Source organism: Protopterus annectens, chromosome 3.part1 (genome assembly GCF_019279795.1).
Source record: "Protopterus annectens isolate FY-2018-M chromosome 3.part1, PAN1.0, whole genome shotgun sequence".
Classification (NCBI taxonomy): Eukaryota; Metazoa; Chordata; order Ceratodontiformes; family Protopteridae; genus Protopterus; species Protopterus annectens.
The window spans coordinates 1,475,664,808-1,475,685,943 of record NC_056732.1 but is presented as its reverse complement, the minus strand read 5'-3'; the positions used below and the strand labels follow the sequence as shown (position 1 = coordinate 1,475,685,943).

Below are 21,136 nucleotides of genomic sequence, written 5' to 3'. Positions count from 1 at the left end.
TTGGAGGAGTGAGTCTTGGTTTTATTTGGGATAGCATGCTCCATACATTCCTGTAGGTGTCCACAGAATGCTTTTGTAAAGGATTCTGCATTTTGGGCCGTATTGTCCACTGGCCTGGGGGCTTTGAAGGATTCCACCTCAGTTTTGAGAAGTTTAAAGTTTGCTTTTGAGAAGTTCTTCACCGTGGTTTCCTTGGCTAGGGGTGAGGATGGAATATGGATGTCCAGTGAGATTTGTTTATGGTCTGATCTTATCAATGAGGGGTATATACCTCTGGTGTGGAACATAGAGACCCCATGTTGGTGATCACCAGATCCAGTATGTTTTCCACTCTTGTGGGAGTGGTGACCAGTTGTTCCATAGCATTTGAGTTTATAAATTCTAGGAATCGTTGGGTGAGGGTGTTTGGGCTTGAGTAGTTTTCCCAGTCGATGTTTGGGTAGTTGAAGTCACCCAAAATAATAGTGTTTGGACAGACCTTCATATTCTCCAGTGTTCTCAGGAAAGCCGAGTGAGGTTCCTGTGTTTGGGAGGGTGGTCTGTTGCAGGCTACAAACAAAGGCAGTTTTGCCCACTATTAGTTGCACATGGATGGTCTCTGAAGCTTCGTGCAGTGCCAGTAGCCTGGAGGTGTGGGTATCTTTGATAAATATGGATACTCCCCCTCCTTTTGTGGTTCGGTCTGAGTTTTGGGGCCAGAAAGCGTGGTATGAAGTATAGCCTGGTAGTGCTGGGGTGCTCTCGGGAGCCCTGAACCAGGTTTCTGTTACTGCACAGATATCGATATTCTCCATACTGAGGAGAGTCTTGAGTGCGTGCATCTTGAGGTTTAGAATTCTGGCGTTGAGCAGCACTACCCTTAGTTTTTTTTTTCTTTGTGTTGTCTGTGGGGGTGGGTTTGTCTTTTGAGCCTTGCCTAAAAAAGGCACTATGGGGGAGGCAAGAGCCTTAGCCAGTATTCGCAAACCCAGGAGTGAGCAACGTGGCTTGTCGAGCATGCCATCCCAGGCTGACGGACACTGGATCCCCTTTGAATGACACCAATACTTTAGCCAATTGTTAAAATTGATCATTTTGTCTTTATACTGTGGCATCATTCTTGGTGAGGGTAAGATGCTACTCAAGGTCAGGGTCATACCGGCCTGGGCTACATGATCAAAGAGCTCCTGTACGTCTTTTTTCATGTAGTCCAGGGAGGTAGTCTCAGGTCATTCACACCAGCATGGACAATGATGGAGTCATACTTGTACTTGCTTTGGAGTGACCCGAGTGCTTGTGTTATGTGGCAGATCCTGGCACCCGACAGGCAGCTTAGAGTGACCTTCTTGTTCAGCCTGGTGAGTGGGACGTCAGTGTGTCTGACAATAGAGTCACCTATTACAAGTGTATTAGGTGTGTTGTTTAGCCTTAAGGGCTGTGACCGTGTGGCACACTGACTTTGTGAGCTATGTGCTACGTGGATATTGTTTCGTGGTAGGTGTTGTTTGGATGTCTGCTTTGGAGGTCTGTGCTGCTTAGGCAGATTTTTATTTAGAGCCTCCGAGTATGTTTTTGTGTGTTTATGTGTTTGGTTTGCTGATGCGATAGGTCTATGTGAGACTGGATTTGGTGTGTGTGTGGTTACCTTCTCCTCCTGACAGGCTGTGCCAGTACTGGGTTGAGAGAGCTTGGCCTCCAGATTGGCTATATAGTTGCATCTCTCACATGTATTTGAGCTTGTTGGGAGGAGAAGAGGGTGGTCTGTATACATAAGGCAGTTGTAACATTGCCTCAAGATTCCCATATTCATCAACTGGACTGGAGAGTAAACTCGAAACTGACCTTTGGACATGCCTGAATAATATAGGGAACTACTTATTGACTGATCAGAAAGAACCAACAGGGAGCAAGTGCTTTGAAGGAGTATAAGAGGATGTAGTGCTTTAGTTTGTGTTTATCTATGAGATTGCTTATACGAGCAAGTGCAGGGCTTTAGAATGAGAATAGAGTGCTTAATTTGAGATTTAGAGCAGTTCTAAGGAAAAAGTGAAGAGCAGACTTTGTGGAGCCGGGAATACTTTAAGCTTGTTTAAGTGGCGCTGCTCTGTGCACAAGACCACGCTAAGAGGGTTGCAGGGTTTTAAGAAACAGAGATCAAGGAGTTTAGAACTGACCCAAAAAGGCCAATAAAACTACAGCTTCTGGGCAGTAACCACTTCTACAGGGACAGGCAGGCTGTTCAGTGTTAACCACTGCCACTGGTGACACAGAGGCTTCCCTTTAGTCCAAGCAAGCACTGGCCTCCAAGAAACTTAAACAGTTCAGAACAGCAAATCTGTAACTGAACTTTCTTAAATTTCAGAAAGTGGGAAAAAAGCAAGATTTTTTTTTTTTCTTTTTTGTTTTAGTTTAAAGGTAGCAGAGATACACAAGTAGCAAAATAATCACAACAGTGCAATAAATGACCCCACACTTGAGTGCTAGGCCAAAGTCAGGTAAAATGCAGTTTTAAGAGAAAAAAACGATTTTAAATTAAGTGCAACACAGGAAATGCAGTAAACATGCTCTAGATGTGTTCTAAATACTGTTTCCAATACAGATATAAACTTTAGCAAGATGGAAAACGCCGAAAAGTAGGCGGCAAAGCAGTAATTCTTAACAAAAAAGCAGAAGAAAATACTTAAAATCTCAAAAGTTGAATGCAAAATGCAATTACTGGTGCCAGGCACTTTGTGAATACCCTGGGCGCAGTAGATAAGCCAAAGTGCAGTGCAGAGAACTGATAATGCATGCAGCCTGCTTTGAAGCGTAGTAATCTTCTGCAAGATTCCCTGACTGGGATATGCAGGTAAGCCTCTTCTAAGTTGAGAGTTGCCAACCAGGCATCCTTGCCTAGCATAGGAAGCAGCTGGTGAAGAGTCAGCATCTTGAATTTTGGAATGTCCAGGAAGGTGTTTAGAGTAGACAGGTCCATAATTGGACACCATGATTTGTCTATTCTGGGTACCAAAAAGGTAAAACACAAGTCAAACCCAACAATTGCCAGTCAAGGTAAAACTGCCTTCCAGTTTATAGCCTGCTACAGACCACCCTCCCAAACCCAGGAACCCCACTCGGCCTTCCTGAGAACACTATTATATTGGGTGACTTCAACTACCCAAACATAGACTGGGAGCATTACTCTAGCTCCAACACCCTAGCCCAAAGGTTCCTAAAATTTATAAACTCAAATGTTATGGAACAACTTGTTACCACTCCCACAAGAGGGGAAAACATACTGGACCTGATCATCACCAACATGGGGACTCTCTGCTCCAGACCAGAAGTGTATCCCTCACTGGTAAGATCAGACCATAAACTAATCTCACTGGATATTCACATCCCGACCCCACCCCCTGCCCAGAAAACCACAGTGAAAAACTTCTCTAAAGCAAATTTCACACTCCTCAAAACCAAGGTGGAATCCTTCAAAGCCCCCGGGCCTGTGGAAAATACGTCCCAGACTGCAGAATCCTTTATAAACGCATTCTATGAACACCTTCAGGAATGCATGGATCATGCAATTCCAAATAAAACCAAGACCCAATCCTCCAAAGGCAGACGTCCTGTCTGGTGGACCCCAGCCACAAACAAACTATACAATAGAAGGAGAAAGCTACTACATGATAGAGCAAAATCCCAAAAAGGGAAGGCATCTCTGATCAGTATTAGCAAAAAACTACGGGCACTCAAAATTGTCTAAGGCCAGCTTCGAGAAAAAAATTGCACAGGACACTAAGGATAATCACAAGGCTTTCTTTAGTTATGTTAGGAACCTGGGTGGGAATTCCCAGATATGCTCAGAATTAGTCCAAAATGACAAAAATTACACCAAACCCACAGACATTGCCAACATCCTAGCTGACAGGTTCAGCGCAAACTCCCCCCCCCCCACCAAAAGGGCAAATATCTATCCCAGCAGAGTGCTGCCCCCCTGACATCTCAGATGCTCAGGTAAGAGCCGCCCTCTCCAAAGCAAAAAACACAGCATCAATGGGACGAGACGGTGTCCCGGGCTGAGTCCTACATGAACTCCAAGAAGAGCTAAACCCAAACATAAAACTACTGTTCAATCTCAGCCTTACCACAGGATATGTACCCAAAGAGTGGCGTACAGCAACAGTGGTCCCTCTCCACAAAGGTGGTGCCTCAACGGATCCTGGAAACTATCGCCCCCATAAGCCTGACTAGCTTGGTCTGCAAAGCTATGTAAAGGATCATCATGGACCTCATAAAGATATTGGGGACCTACAGACACTGAATCCTACCCAGTTCGGCTTTAAGGGCAGATCCTGCCTCTTAAACCTGGTTGATTTCTTTGAAACAGTCACCAAGGCCATTGACGAGGGGAAGGTGGTCCACACAGCCTACCTGGACCTCGCAAAAGCCTTAGATACAATATTCCACTCAGGCATTATAGATAAGCTCACCAGCTTAAATATAAACCCCTATGTCACTAGATGGGTTGCAAACTAGCTCAAGGACAGAACCCACATGGTTAGAATTGCTGGAGCCATGTCAGACTCCAAACCAGTTACAAGTGGCATCCCACAACCTGGGACCTGTCTTGTTCGGTATATATTTCTCGGAGGTACAGGCCAACACGGAAGGACTGTGGCTGACCAAGTTCGCAGATGACTGCAAACTAGGCACCATAATCGACTCTCCAGCTGACACAAGCATCCTCACAAAGGGCCTCACAGAAACAGACAACTGGTGCCAGAGCCATGGCCTCAAGCTAAACGCCAGAAAGTGTATAGTCATTCCCTTTGGCAAAAATAAAGTGCCCATAAATTACCACATAGATGGTAATCCATTAAGTACGGAAGAAGTAATTAGGGACCTGGGGACCCAAGTTGATAGCAATCTCTCATTTGACAATCACGTGGCCAAAGTGGTTAGAAAAACATTTTATATAGCCCACCTAATCATGAAGGGATTCACATCTAGATCAGGGGAGGTCATCATGCCTCTTTACTCATCCCTCATTAGGCCCATAATTGAGTACAATGCACCTTTTGGGATGCACCTTACCAGACACCTGCAGCAACTGGAAAGACCCCAAAAGTACCTCACCAAGAGGATCAAAGGGCTCAAACAGATGCCATATGCTGCCCGGTTAAAGAAACTCCAGCTCTACTCAGTGGCATACCGCCTGCTCAGTGGCAATCTGTGCCTGACGTATAAAGCCATGTCCAACCCGGAATTAATGGACATGCTGCACCTCAGAAAATCCAAATCCCATCGAGCTATGTGCTCGAGAGACTTGAACCTCAGCACTGAAATAAACAGGGCATGCTGGAGGGACAGATTCATAACCCAGAGGCTCCCTTCACTCTGGAATAAAATCCCAGTCCAGGTTAAGAGGAATCTTGATGAGTGGATGGGAGATCGCAGGTTTACCCCGGGTATCACTTCTGTGTCACTGTTAAACAGAGGCACAGTATACTAACCTCAAAAAAGGGCATAGCAAAATTAATTTAAAATGGGTGGCGAAAGCCAAACACACTCTGGCTAGGCTTATAAATGCCCTAGGGCAGATAGCCTAGTATGAACCTAAAAAATTCGATATAACTGGTGAACAACAGTGTCTGGTTCCAAAGAATGAGACAAAAAGTATGCTGGAACTGTATTTATTAGTACATCTGGTTAAGCGCTTTCATCTATCCTCCATAGACTTCATCAGAACACCATTTAACAAACTGATGACCTTTAAATAATACTAATTAATACTAATTATCCAATCCTGTGGTACACCAAATTAGTCTCATGAATATTAATTAGTTAATCCAAACCATATATTCTACAAGAAACAGCCATAAAAAGTCATAGAGACTTAACGTTAAAATCACAATTGTAAATACAGTTTATCCATGATGTAATACTCTCAAAATACATAATAAAAATTCATGATAAAAATTACACATGATAAAAACAAAATAAGAAAGTGTTAAAAAATGTTAAAAAATACAAAGTGCTGTTTATATCTCATTAAAAGACATGAACAATGGGAAACTTGTGACTTAAGTGTACTAAACTCAAGTCTCTGTATGACTTTTTATGGCTGTTTCTTGTAGGGGCCTGAACATGTGGCCTGGGCGTCAGTTGTTTTGACAAACATCAAGATTTAGGCCTTAGCACTGAAGTTGGAGTCAGTTTAATATGCAAGTCTGTAGGCTTGAATACACCCTCAGAAGCTGGCGCCTGCTCAGCGGCTCCGGACCCATCCAAGGTAGAGACATCCTTGGGTTCCATATGAGAAGTATCTTGCGGCATATTGGACTCCGAATGGGTCTCAGTAGAGGCCTGCGAATCAGAAGTTGTGGGTATCAGGGGCTGCAAAAGCGCCTCACCGATTATCGGTGAACTGGCGACTGGCTTAGGAGAAGCGTCGTCGGCAGTTTTGGACCTCAGCGGCCTGTCTCTTTTTCTTTGCGTTTTTTCGGTATTCCGGTAGTCGGATGGCTAACCATCGTCATTTCTGGATAATTAAATTGAGAACTGAAATATTTTGAAGCAAAAATGTACCGATGGAAAGTGCGCTGATTAAATAAAGCACAAACCGACAGCAAGGTACGTCGTGGTCAGGGCCTAGGCAAGGCATACAGTATAAATGAAAATCCTTATGAGGTATTAGCTTCCCACAAGTAATACAATTATTAACTTTTACTGACATTGGTAAGGAGAAGAAAATGTTTCCCCAACGGGGTACTTAGCTTTTAGTTGAAGACTTCGGTTCTGAAACTCGAAAATGAAAATTTCAGGAGTCAGCCGACCGGCACTTGCGAATTGCTTCTGCTTTGGGCACCACGCGGCAAGAAAGACTGATGTAATGGCATCGTCTGCATGTTTTATACCCCTGATGACCTGACGTCATGGAAAAAGGGACAGCAACCGACACCGGACCCAAGACTTTGTTAATCAGGCCGACTGAGGGCAACCTGCTAGCAGATTACCCAAATATAATGACTGCAACAGTGAAACACGAACATGGATCGATACCCCTAGCACTGGGACAGTGGGCTCCGAGCCAGAGATAGGAGATGAGAGGCAAAGTCAGAACCGACAAGTTGGTTCGACTATCCTCCCTGGACCCGACCAGAGACGGTCTGCTCCTAGAGTCCTCGATTGGCGTCGTGGATGTCAGAGTGAACGGAGCCAAAGACACTGGAGCAGGCATCGGCTCAGGGGGCTCCACAATCAGCAACTCCAACTCCTCCGGCTCCAAAGGACCGGTATGGCTTGGAGGAGGAAGAGATATAGCTGGTAAATGGGTCTTCAGCTCTGAAGCCAGATGGGTTGGAGCCGATAATTTGGCAAAGGCCGGTACCTGTAGAAGCTTCTGCACTACCCGATCTACATCCAAATCAGAAAGGCTAATAAAAGACCAGGATGATCAGACTGATGGTACCGACTGAAGTACTGTTGATTTAGGCATTTCGGATACCGGTTCCAAGACCGGGACAGGCTCTGAGACCTGTGGAGCAGAAGTCTTGGAGGACTTTGAGGACTAGCTAGATCCATCCTGGTCACTCAAAGCCTCCTGAAAGCAAAGTTTCAACAAACCCCTGTCAATAAGCTTTCTTTTTCTCTCTTCAAGAACTCTAGAGGAAAAGGAATGTCATATAGAGCATATCTCTTTCTTGTAGGTGGAAAGCACCCAAGCAGTAGAGAATTCACATGACAGTCAGTAACCGACATCTGCTCACATTTAGGGCATTTTTTAAACCCTGACTTGCAGTCTTTCTCTCTGTCATCAGCGATGACAGAAATGGACACACCCAACAAACAACAATATAAATTAGCCTTCTAATAAAAAACAGGCTAACTATAAGCACAGACACACGCATACAAGCCTTTTAAACTAAGGCTAACTATAAGCAGAACAAAGCCTTCTAATAAAAAACAGGCTAACTATCAGCACACACAAGCCTTTTAAACTAAGGCTAACTACAAAAAAGCCTTCTAATAAAAAAACAGGCTAAAGATGAGCACACAAGCCTAAAATTAAGGCTAACACACACACACACACACACACACACACACACACACACACACACACACACACACACACACACACACACAAAACTTAAACAGATAATCTTAATAGCAAGTAAACTCTAATAAGATACTCTGCTGTCGAAAAAATTTAACAAAAGGTCACTGAATAAACAGCTGCTATTCACCAAGTAATCCCACTATACTATGCTAATAAGAAAAATGACAAAAGGTCACAGAACAAGCAATTATTTTAGTCAGAAATTTTCAATAGGCATATCAAGAAAATGACCTATATAAGGCTAAGAAAAGCACACTGGGAAGGGAACACTACAGAAAAAGCTTTAAGAGCCTATCTATCTTAATATCTAACTATTTTAATAATAAACCAACAATAATTTTTTTGAAAATAGAAAGTACAAAAGTTTTTACTGGCCTGAGCTAGCAAGAACCTCCGATCATTTGCAACAGCAAACTAGATCTGGGATAACTCAGGGTGCATCATGGGATAGGGACTTGGCCTCGAGCTACTTGAAATCCTCAAGCTTTGCAGTAGGTGCTGACTCAGAGCTGAGCGATCGCTGCCGAACCCATCAGTAAAGAATGAACGACGAGATATAACAACTTCATATGAAAATGTTATACTTGTGGGGAAATGGGGCAGGATGCAAAAAGTGTGAAATGAAATGTTACAAATGTAAAAACTGGACATTCATGGATAGACTGCAAAAATGAAAATAACAGCAAGGAAAAATAAAGAGAAGAAAACTGACAGAGAAGAAATTTTAGTAAAAGAAACAGAAGAAAAATTAGATGAGAAAAAATAATAAAGAGAACACAGAAGAAGGTTCTTGTCCCTCGTTAGTCTCCAATACAAATAAGGCGGCTTGGGGTTTCGTTCAGATGCTTTAATATATGCAAACATCAGGATGGATAGCAGCATCTTTAAATATGAACAAACTAACAGAGCTTACATACATGTTCACATCTCAACAGCTAACTACAAAATGGCAGTCAGCCTCACACGTGCTCAGAATTTATATCTATTGCAAGCCCTTGGATAGCTTCTTATAGGTACATACACATGCATATTAACCTACATCCCCCCCCTCTTAAAGATTGCCCTTCATGCAAAATAATATCAGAGACAAGCATGCATTAATATGTAGATTAGAAACAAATATAATATTTGTGTCCAAGTTGCTTCATATCTGCTACAGTGTGTAGAGACTTGACAATATCCCGTAACATAACAGTTTGGACTAAATTCAGCAACAGTAACAGTCTGCGGTGCACAACTCATATCAGAAACTTCTGGATTCATCATAGGAACAGCAATGCCCTCTGAATTTCCTCTGGAATTGGAACACCAGACAACTCACTTTGAGATGGAGAGTCTTTCTCATAAGCTATCTGCTGTGGTATAGGCTCGGACACTGGTCTTAAATGTTTCCGATTCCACCTAAAAGTTGCTCCTTATGATTCCACATTGTACGATCTCGGCTCTGGACCAATATTCCTCACAACACCAATCCGCTATAACCTTTGGACATCTTCATCCTTACCACTTCTCCCTCTCGTAATGGATTCAGCACTCTACTGGTCTTATCGTAGTAGGTCTTCTGGGATAGGCACTTTTTCAACAGGTTGGCTTTCACTGATTGCTGCTCTTGACACATGGAACCAACAATTGACTATTAATTAGTAATGTGGTTCTGGTTTGTCTCGACAGAAGTCTCTGAGCAGGTGAACCTAGATGTTTATCATGAGGAACATTTCTGAGATTCAAGAAAACATCGGCATTGTCTCATTTTGACTTCTCAAGTAACTGTTTTGCACTTTGCACTGCTTGTTCTGCCAAACCATTTGACTGTGGGTACTCCTTTCTACTTGTGACATGAGTGAAGTCCCACTCTTCTGGAAATCTTTTGAACTGTTGGCTTGTAAACTGCAAGCCATTGTCAGAAATAACTGTGTGGACTACCATGTATAGCAAAATGACGTTTCATCTTAGTAATAACAGTACTAGATGCTAGGTTGGAAGTAAGTCAATTTCTAACCAACTGGAGTAAGAGTCTACTAACACCAAATAATGTTGGCCATTCCACTCAAAGATATCAGTGGCTACTGTCGACCAAGGTAGTTCCGGAATTTGGTTAAGCTGAAGTGGTTCCTTCTATTGATGAGGCTTTGTACCATTACATACTGTACAGGAAGAAGGTGCTCTCTCAATGTCTTGTGACATAGAAGGCCAAAATACTCTCTCTGTATGGAAAATAAGGTTGTACTTCTTGAGGTAAACTAGATTGCTTTGACGACCATCCTTGACTGATAAAGCGGTTGAGCCTTTGTAAAACTGGATCTGTGGCTGTGTGTTCCCTTAGCTCATCAAGACTTGTGGAAGAAAAATTTCTCACTTACATGACTTCAAAACCATCAAACAATTGAGAACCTTGACTATCACTCTCTTCAGTGGTATTTCTGGGTGATCTGGATAATGTATCAGCAAGATAAAGAACTTTGCCTTTCTTACAGACAAGACCGAAATTGTACTTTTGCAATCTCGGCATCATACGTTACAGTCTGGCTGGAGCTGAATGCATTGGCTTACTCAGGATTGTGACTGATGGTCGGTGGTCTGTTTCGATCTGGACAGGTCTGCCATAAACATAATCATGGAACTTCGAACATGCAAACACAATTGCCAAAAGATCTTTCTCAACCTGGGGTACTGCTGTTCAGCGTGGGTAAGAATTCTCAATGTGTAGGCAACTGGTTGATCCTCTTGTAAAATGACTGCACCAAGACCAAATTACGAAGCATCACAGATAAGTGTAACTGGTTTGTGAACATCAAAGAATCCGAGCGTTGGCAGACTGGCAGTTCTCTGCTTCAGGACATTAAATGCACTTTGGTGTTGCTCGGACCAAAACCAGGATACATCTTTACATGTCAACTCTCTGAGTGGTGCTGAAAGTTGTCTCAAGTCTGGAATGAACTTGCCTAGGTAGATGATCATGCCAAGAAAATATTGCAGGGCTTGAACACTGTCTGGAGCTAGCATCACGAGAATGGCTGTTTGAAGGTTATAGTCATAGGCCTGTACTTGTAAATAAATGACCAACATGAGGAACTTCTTGCTGCCTGAATTTGCGTATAATAGCACAAGGATACCCAGAAAAAATTTGCTCCATTGCATGTTGAAAGACCACTTGCAGAATTTATCCCAAATGGCATTCTCAAAAATCTGTACCTGCCAGAGTACTGAATGTAGTGAGCAATGAGTTTTTTTGTCAAGGTGAATTTGCCAAAATGAACTCTGCATCTAAGACAGAAAAAATAGTAGCATTTGGCATCAAAGCTGTGACTTCTTTGACTGTGCACATTGGATGGTGATGTCTTTTTGGCGCTTTGTTCAAATCTCATGGATCAATACACATTGTGATGTCATCTGAGCTTTTCTTATGAGCTATTACCCATTCTGCTGTAGTTTCCACTGGACAAATTATACCTTGTTGCACCATTTTATCTAACTCGGCTTTGACTCTGTCCTGCATGGCTACTGAAACTTTTCAAGCTGGCCTGATAACTGGACTGACCTCTGGGTCTAACTTAATAACATACACAAAGTACAGTTTTGTACCTACCATAAATGTAGATGTTCGAAGATCCACATTGCTGCAGTCCTTACATATGGGGTAGTCCGCTGTCCTCGGTTGGCCCGAATACCAAAGTATTAGGCTGACGTCGGTCAAGGCGCTTAGAACTGACCTCAGGACGTCAGGGTATAAAAGCGCATGACCGACGTCATATCCTCAGTCTTTTCTTGCCCCAGATGTCAGAAGGCCCAAAAAGAGAGGGCATAGCCAAAAAACACATCCAACCACCCATGTACAAACAATATATACAATATTTACAATATTTACAACCCAAACCATACAACCACCCCAAAAAACAGAGGGGAAGGAGGGAGGGTAAATTGGACTGCAGCAATGTGGATCTTCGAACATCTACATTTATGGTAGGTACAAAACTGTACTATGTTCTTCATCTCACATTGCTGCAGTCCTTACATATGGGTAGAATCCCAAAGCAGAGGTAAGGGAGGTTGGCAAAATTATAAAGCATTAGGAGCTGCTAAAATGCCCTGTAAAATAGCAGTGGCAAAACCAGCCCTAGATTTAGAGAAAAGTGGAAGGTGGTAATGCTTAGAGAAAGTATGCACTGAACTCCAAGTAGCTGCTTCCAAAATATCTTTAGTAGCCACCCCCCTTAGAAAGGCTGTGGAAGTGGCAGTAGCCCTAGTGGAATGAGGCCTGATCCCAGCCGGAATCTCCTTACCATGATGGGAGTAACAGAAAGAAATACAAAAGCCAATCCACTTTGAAATAGTTTGTTTTGAAACAGGTTTGCCCTGAGAACCCAAAGCAAAAGAAACAAACAACTGCTGAGACTGTCTGAACCCTTTAGTTCTGCTCAAATAATATCGCAACTGCCTGTGTATATCCAAAGTGTGCAAAATCTTTTCCCCTTTATTTTGGGGGTTTGCATAAAAAGTAGGCAAATGAATAGATTGGTTTAAAGCCACACTAGAAACCACTTTAGGCATAAAGGAAGGATTAGTACGCAAAGATACCCTATCCTTATGGAAAATTAAGAAAGGCTCAACTGCCATAAGGGCCTGTAATTCAGAAACCCTTCTTGCAGAGGTAATGGCCAACAAAAAAGCAGTCTTCCATGATAAGTATTTTAAATCGGCAGTAGCTGCAGGCTCAAAAGGTTGTAGAGTGAGTTTCTCCAACACAAAATTGAGATCCCAAGCAGGAGTAGGAGCTCTCCGTGGGGGTCTTATATTCTTTGCCCCTCTAAGGAACCGCTTAAACAAAGGATGAGAAAATAATGGTGGGTCACAGTCATAGTGAGCAGAAATAGCTGCAGCATGAATCTTAATAGAGGAGAAGGACAAACCCTTGTCCAATAACTCAGTAAGGTATTGAAGAGAAGCACTTAAATCAGGCTTGGAAACATCAAAGTTCTTTGCTTTGCTCCAAATAAAAAATCTCCTCCATTTATCAGTGTAAACTTTCCTTGTACTAGGCCTTCTGGCTTCCAAAATCACATTTAAAACTTGTTGTGGAAGCTGAAACCCTCCAGGTTCTAGAACAGAATATGCCAGGCTGTTAGATGCAGAGACTGAAGTTTGACATTGAGTAAATGACTGTTCTCCTGAGACAGAAGGTGTGGAATCGAAGGTAAAGGCCATGGAGGCTCCCGTACCAAACTTCTCAGTAGTGGATACCAGTGTTGACGAGGCCAATCTGGAGCTATTAAAATCATGGATGGTTTGTCCTGTCTGACCTTCAGAAGTACCTTTGGGAGGAGAGGCAGTGGTGGAAAGGCATAAACGTGAAGATTGCTCCAACTGAATGACAGAGCATCCACCCTCCAAGCTGTGTGATGAAACCTTTTTGTGCAAAACTTTGGCAACTGGTAGTTTAGAGGAGAAGCGAACAGATCTATGTCTGGAGTTCCCCAAAACACTGTCAACTTTCGAAATACATGAGGATCCAAGTTCCACTCGTGGGGATCCATTATCTGTCTGCTCAACACATCTGCTAAGGAGTTCTGTGCTCCTGGCAGAAACCTTGCTTGAAGATTTAGCTGTAAACTGAGAGCAGTCTCCCACAAAATCATCGCTTGCCTGCAAAGAGGGTATGAATGAGTTCCCCCTTGCTTGTTGATGTACCACATGACAGTTGTGTTGTCTGTTTGAATCAACACCTGTCCTGGGAGAAGTAAATCCTTGAAAGCCATCAATGCAAATTGGACTGCTAACATCTCCTTCAAATTGATGTGCAAATGTTGAAGTCTGGCAGGCCACGTGTCTTGTACCCATTTTCCATTCAGATGAGCTCCCCAAGCTTTGTCTGAGGCATCTGTCGTTAGAATCTGACTCGCCTCTGGCCGGGTCACAGAGAGTCCCTTGTTTAGGTGACATTCCTGAGCCCACCACAAAAACTCCTTTTGAATGCAAGGTATTATTTGAATGACAGTGTCCAGATCTTGGCAGTGTTGTGTCCATACATTTTTGAGATACCATTGCAACTTCCTCATATGCACTTTGGCATTGGGAAGCACCAGAATACAAGATGCCATGAACCCCAAGGCTTGAAGGACTGTCCTTGCAGTCAGCCTGGACTGACGAGACAATTGATGGAAATAAAGAGAAAGATTCTTTTGTTTGTCCGGGGTCAAAAAGGCCATCTGGGCTGCTGTATTCAGTCTCACACCCAGAAAGCACATGTCCTGAGAGGGTACTAGACTGGACTTTATTTAGTTCACAGAATACCCTAGGCATCTTAACACTGCCATCACATACTGTAGATGATGAAGAAGTTCGTCCTTTTCTTGAGCCAGAATCAGGCAATCGTCCAAATAAGGATAAATTTGTATTCCTTTCAGCCTGAAGAAGGCTATCACTGGAGCCAGAACCTTTGTGAACACTCTGGGCGCAGTAGACAAGCCAAAGGGCAATGCAGAGAACTGATAATGTAAATTCCCAGTCCGAAAACGCAGATATTTTCTGCAACTGAGCCTGATAGGCACAGGAAGGTAAGCCTCTTTGAGATCCAGAGTCACCATCCAGTGATCTTTGCCCAGCAGAGGTAAAAACTGTTGTAACGTCAACATTTTGAACTTTGGAATGTCCAGATATGTGTTGAGGATAGATAAATCCAAAATTGGTCTCCACGTATTCCCTTTCTTTGGTACTAGAAACAGGCGAGAATAAAATCCTAGGCCCACTTCTGACAAAGGGACCGGTTGTATAGCCCCTATTTGAAGCAATAGAGCAATTTGTTTGTGAGCTTCCAGTCTTTGCTGAGGAGGAACGTCTGGCATGCCTTTGAAAGGAGGCAAGGTATGGAAATAAAACTTGTAACCTCGGTGTATGATATCCAATACCCATTTGTCCTGGGTAATCAAAAGCCAATTTTCCTTGAAGAGAGCCAACCTTCCTCCCAAAGGTGCTGCCAGGCGAGAAGAATCTGGCAGCTGCAACAGTAGGTCATTGGGCCTGTTTACGAAAGGACTGGCCCCTGCCCTCACTCGAAGACTGTGCAGGTGAACTCCATGTTCTAGGCCTGAAAGTACTCTGAGCTCTACCCCTACCACGTCTAGATCTACCCCTAGACTGAGAATCAGAGGAAGGATACGTCCACCCCTTAGTAGGCCAATTTCTACTAAACTTCGGAGGCTGGACCTGTAAAAAATCTTTAACAGTCTGCATAGACTTAGCCTTGTCTTCCATTTTCTTTAAGACTGACTCCACAGGTGGGCCAAACAACACTTCAGACTGTAAAGGAGCATCCAAAATCCTGGTCTTAACATGGTCTGATAAATTCTGATCCTTCAGCCAGGCATGCCTGCGGAGAACTGAACCAGTGGCAGCCACCCTAGAAGAGGCCTGCAAAGCATCAAAACCACACTGTAAGGAATGCTTACCCACCTGTTCAGAGACATGTACCAAATCTTGTAATTCTTTACACTCAATGCCCTCTGCCAGAGCATCCACCTTAGATTTCAATTGAGAAAGGAGAAAATTCTGATACTTCAACATATGAAATTGGCAATTCAAAGCCCTCATTGCTAGAGTAGAAGAGGTATAGATCTTTTTTCCCCATCTATCCAAGGCTCTAGCCTCTTTATCTAGAGGAACTGGATTCTTTACAACAGAGGCCCTGACACCCTTAGGTCCCTGGCTAACAGTTTCTGGGTCTGCCCTAGGGCTCTTATAGAGATATTTATGCGCTTCAGGCACCCTGTAATACCTATCCGGTTTAACTGGCGCAGGAGGCAGAGAATCAGGATTAAGGGAAGCCTCTGAAAACACATCTTGCACAACATCCAGAACAGGAGGTATAGCCAAAGGTCTATGCTGAGGTAAAAACAAGAATTCCCTTAGCCTTTTCCTTGAGTCGGAAAAATCCTGACCTTCCCACTTAAAATGTTCCCTCATAGAATGAAGTGTTTCTGAAAAAGAAAAATCCTCTGGAGGAGAAGCAGAAGGAGTGGAATCTTCTGCATCAGAATCAGAATAAGGCGTGAATTCCTGTAAGTCTTCAGCCGAAGACTCTGAATCATCTGAAGCCTGTTCAAAACTTTCCATCTCTGGCTCCACCCTAGGCCTCTTATCAGGAGGGGGCATAGAACCTCTAATCAGAGTAATCAAATCTTCTGCCATTTTAAGCATGTGTTTCTTAGGTACAGACCCTGCAGAACTAGGACTGACACCAGCAGAAGACAAACCTGGCCTGCCTCTGGAAGAACCCTTGGAAACAGAAGGAGAGGGCCTAATCCTGTAAAATCAAAGTCTCTCCCTGAGACTCCAAAGAAGCCTCCGTCGGAACCACCGGTTCCACTGAAACCTCTAAAGCACCGGCGTCCGGAACGGACGACTCATCCTGTCTGGGTTTAACCGCTTTGTCTTTGCGCTTCTTCGAGGAAGCGGGCGTCGGAGTATCCGACGGCATATTATAATTGCACCGCTTACCGAAGACCAGCCTAGCGCAATCTAACCTTCGTTTAATGGTGCGCTTATTAAACCTAGCACAAAAGCGACACCCGACTACGTCATGCTCAGGCCCCAAACAAGGAATACACAAAGAGTGATAATCCCTATGCGGTATCTGTTTCCCACAAGAAATACAATTATTCACTTTTTCTGACATCCGGTAAAAAACTGAGGCAAGAAAAAACCAAAATATTCCCCAACGGGGTACTTAGCCAACTTGGATTCGGTCTGAAACTCCGAACTCGAAAAATTTCAGAACGCCGAACGGCACTTGCAACGCTGCTTCTGCATCGGACCACGCGGCAAAAAAGACTGAGGATATGACGTCGGTCATGCGCTTTTATACCCTGACGTCCTGAGGTCAGTTCTAAGCGCCTTGACCGACGTCAGCCTAATACTTTGGTATTCGGGCCGACCGAGGACAGCGGACTACCCCATATGTAAGGACTGCAGCAATGTGAGATGAAGAACATCTGGAAGTTTGCCTAGCTTGTCTTGGAAAAGATCAGCATAAGTAGAAAAAATGTGCTGGGCAAAATTAGAGTAGTGGTCTTTTAAGCTAACTTGGACTTCCTTGTTAAATGAAATCAGTCCCATTTTCAAGGAGTCTGAGCCCTAATAATGGCTGAACCTGCCTCTTGACCACAAAAAAATAAGTCACAGCTTCTTTCTGCAAATAACATGAAAGCACTACTAAGCCTTCGGTTTGAATTTCTTCACCTCCATAAGCAACACTGTCAAATCAAGCCTTTCACTTTTACACACTCTAGCAAATGTTTCTGTCGACATAACACTCCACTTAGAACCTGTGTCCACTTTGAGCTCTGTGGGTTTGCCATTTATCCGAACAGTACAATATACTTCACTCTTTGGCCCTTAAATCAACTGCACTGACTGTTTCATGAAGCACTGACACACCATCAACATAAAGACTAGAACTGCCACTGTCTAACTGATCAACACGCTTCCAAATGTTCTCTATTAATGAAAGAATGTGGGCCTTTTGATTTACAAAATCTCTTGAAGTAATTCCATTTATCACATCTGTGGCATTGCTGGCCAAAAGCTAAACATTTTTCCCTTTTAGATTCATGATTACTGCCACAATTACGACAGTAGACAATGAAACTGGGTGGGGGCCCATGCTTAGCTGACTGACTCTTCTGCTTCACTGAGATTGTGCGAAGTCTGGAATTTGCTAGAAAGTTCTGGGGTTTACCAGTAGTTGCGGCAGGGTCTGCCATGTACTTGGGCCTATTTCTTTTAACCACGTGCTGTGTACAATTGACATAAGCTTTACCACTGTGCCTTCTAGAGCTGCTCTTATTTCTAACCATATTTTTGTGCTTTTATGTGAGCTGATATATCTGACAAATCTCAATGGCCTTATTCAAAGTTAAATCTGTGTCATAAAGCAAAATCCTTCTCACAGCATCATCTTTCATACCACACACAAGTCTGTCCTTTATCAACTCATCCCTTAAATCAACAAATATGCACGTTTCAGCTTTATTTCTCAGGTCAGTTGTATATATGCTGCAAAAGCTTCACCATGCTTTTGATCCCGTGTGTAAAATAAGTGCCTTTCTATTGTAACATTTGTCTGGGGGTTACACATTTCTCTAAATTAATGTTTTAAGCATGCAGGGTCCTCCCTTGACTGAGCCTGTACAGCAATATGACAGTTCCCCCTCTCCAGTATAACTAGGTGCATACACAAATGAGTGATTCCCTTCTACAACTTCTGACCCAGCTAAATTAAGTAGAATAAATGGCTTTGTACAGTCACCTTTATCAGAAAATGCAGTCTGTATGAAAATGTCGTACTCTTGCTCAAACACACTCCAGTTCTCAGCGATATTACTGTCAAATACAAGTGCACTGGGTTTTCGAAATCCATCTACCATGCCCACAAAGTATACACAAACGCACTGAAAAATTGGCCCTTGTAATTATGTATGAACAAACTGTTCTGTGAGCTTGTAACAACATTCCAAATGCACAATAAACTCTTCGAAATACTTTACTTTGCAAAACATGCTCTGTAATGGCTGCACTCTGCAAATAACTTTACTGTAACACTGCACAAACATGTGAACACTTTATACACTTCTGATAACTTGGATATCTTTGCTTAATATGAAAATACATATGCTTTGCAAAAATGCGGTAGTTTCCCTTTATTTTATATGCTTTATGTAATTGGACTTTATTTCAAACATTTTCCATAGTAATTAGAATATTTTTTCAATATTGTACATATTTGTTTATGCAAATGTTATTTAGAGCATTCTGTATGCCTCGCTTCATATTATGTGAAAAGAAGTAGTGCTGAGCAAGACTTTAATACCTGAAATTAGTTTCTGACCTGTTTTACGAAGTATGCACAGCTTTAGGGTGGTCCACTGCTGTATATTCCACCAACATCTGGATAAGTGCCTTAAATCGTTATATTAAACCAACATCTGGATAAGTGCCTTAAATCATTTTTGCAACGCCGTTTTAAACTTCATGCCCCTTTGGTATGCAGCTTCTGACTTCAGGTCCTTTTAGATATGCCACTTCTGGTACCATGTCCTTTTAGGCATACCACTTCTGTCACCATGTTGCTCATTCGTCTCCAATACAAATAATAAGAAGGCTTGAGATTTTGTTAAGATGCTTTAATATATAAAAATATATCAGGATGGCTAGCAGCATCTTTAAATACGAATGAACTAACAAACAGAGCTTATATACATACATGTTCACATCTCAACAGCTAACTACAAAATGGCAGTCAGGCTTGTCCATGATCAGTATTTACACTCTAGGATCAAGCCCTTGGATAGCTTCCTAAAGGCATATATACATGCATACTGATCGAGAGCTCTAAAATAAGTGACAAAGAAGAACTGGGAGGTAGTAAAAGGAAAAAATTATATTGTTAAAAGGGTAAAAGACAGAAAAAGAAAATGTAAAGGGAGAAGTACAAAAGAAAAAAAGAAAGGAAATGGATGAAAAAGAATTTATACAGCTAAAGGTGGGGTTTGGTATAATGTTAAGGTGTCTGACTCACAAACACAAGGTACAGTGTTTGATTCTCACTATTGGGAAGGAAATTGGTTAGTCCTACAAAGGACTGTTAAGAAAGCCTAGTAATTAGCTATGGACGTATGAAACCATGAATCCAAGGAAAAGGCAAAAATGAAAAATTTTCGAGTGCTTTCTGTAAATGTGAATAGCATTAAGAATATAGTAAGGAGAAGAGAAATTGTGCAGTGGTGTAATACATGTAATATAAATATAACACATTAGAAAAAAAAGATTTTTAACAAATGAAGAAAGATTTTAAACAGAGAAACTTTGGGGAGGAAGGATAAGTGGAATTTAGGAAATGAAAGATGTTCTTGAACAGCCATACTTTTTAGAAATATAGTAAAGATAGTAGATGTAACTTTAGCAAAAAGGAGATTAACCACTGTAGATTTAAAATGGAAAGAACAAGTATATAGGATTATTATATTATATGCTTATACTACCTAAAGGGAAAGCTTATTTCATCATACTTAAGACTATGTAATGATACACGAGTATTGCAATGACAGTAGACTGTAATTTAAGAGGCAAGTGTAAAAAGAAAGGAAATGATACAAGAAAACGTTAGAAGTTGTAAAATGTGATAACTTAAAACTTTGTGACAAAAAATCATGCACTTACAAAATGGACATGCAGAGAACTGAAATAGATTATTTTACAGTATTAGAAGTTTTAATTATATGAGAGGGGGAGGTTGTTGAAACAGGATTTTCTGATCTTGCATATGGCTAAAGATAAAAGAAAATGAAGAATATATAAAAACAGGCAAAGGAATAAAAAGGATAAATGAGAAAGCATGGCATGAAGAAGGAAAAAGAGTAGTAATACAGTGATGGAAATATCATATTACTATGAGAACATTTTATAAAAATTGGTCTACATGGTGGATGATATTTAAGGAAAAATACAAAACTTTTTTTACAGTGGCAATACGATGTGAGAAAAGTACAGAAAGAAAAATATAAAAGAACATACAGCGATGCATCGAGACATAATTATAGAAAGTACTTTGACAAAGAAAAAAATTATATGAAAGAAATCAAGAAAAAAATACAAGAATTGTTATATAAGCAAATATATACAAGGAAAAAGAGTTGGTAGTATTGAGACTCGTAAGCAGATTAGTAAAGGAAGATAGTAGTGTAATGAGAGAAATAAATGTAAACTAAGAGAGAGAAAGAACTCAGGAAAAGATTATTAGTGTAATACACTACGTGCAAGAAATATTTAAAGAAAAAAGTAATTAAAAAAACAAGGAAAGTAAAAAGGTCAACAGAAAAAGGATAAAGAATTGGAAGAGGAGATTTCTTTAAATGAGCTACATAAAGGACTTGGATAAATAAATGCCAATTTGGTTGCAGGCCCAGATAGAATAGGGTATGAAATGTATAAAAAAATTAAGGGATTGGCAAAAAATGTTTTTTAAAGATTTTGAATGAATGGTTAAATTAAAGTTTCATGTACAAAGAT

General features: G+C 41.8%; 1 protein-coding gene across 1 annotated transcript in view; it reads right to left on the bottom strand.

Moving 5' to 3' along the window:
• Positions 1-21,136, bottom strand: part of STAM (signal transducing adaptor molecule) — a gene marked incomplete in the record, with an annotated part of 1,274,308 nt that overhangs the window by 430,895 nt on the left and 822,277 nt on the right.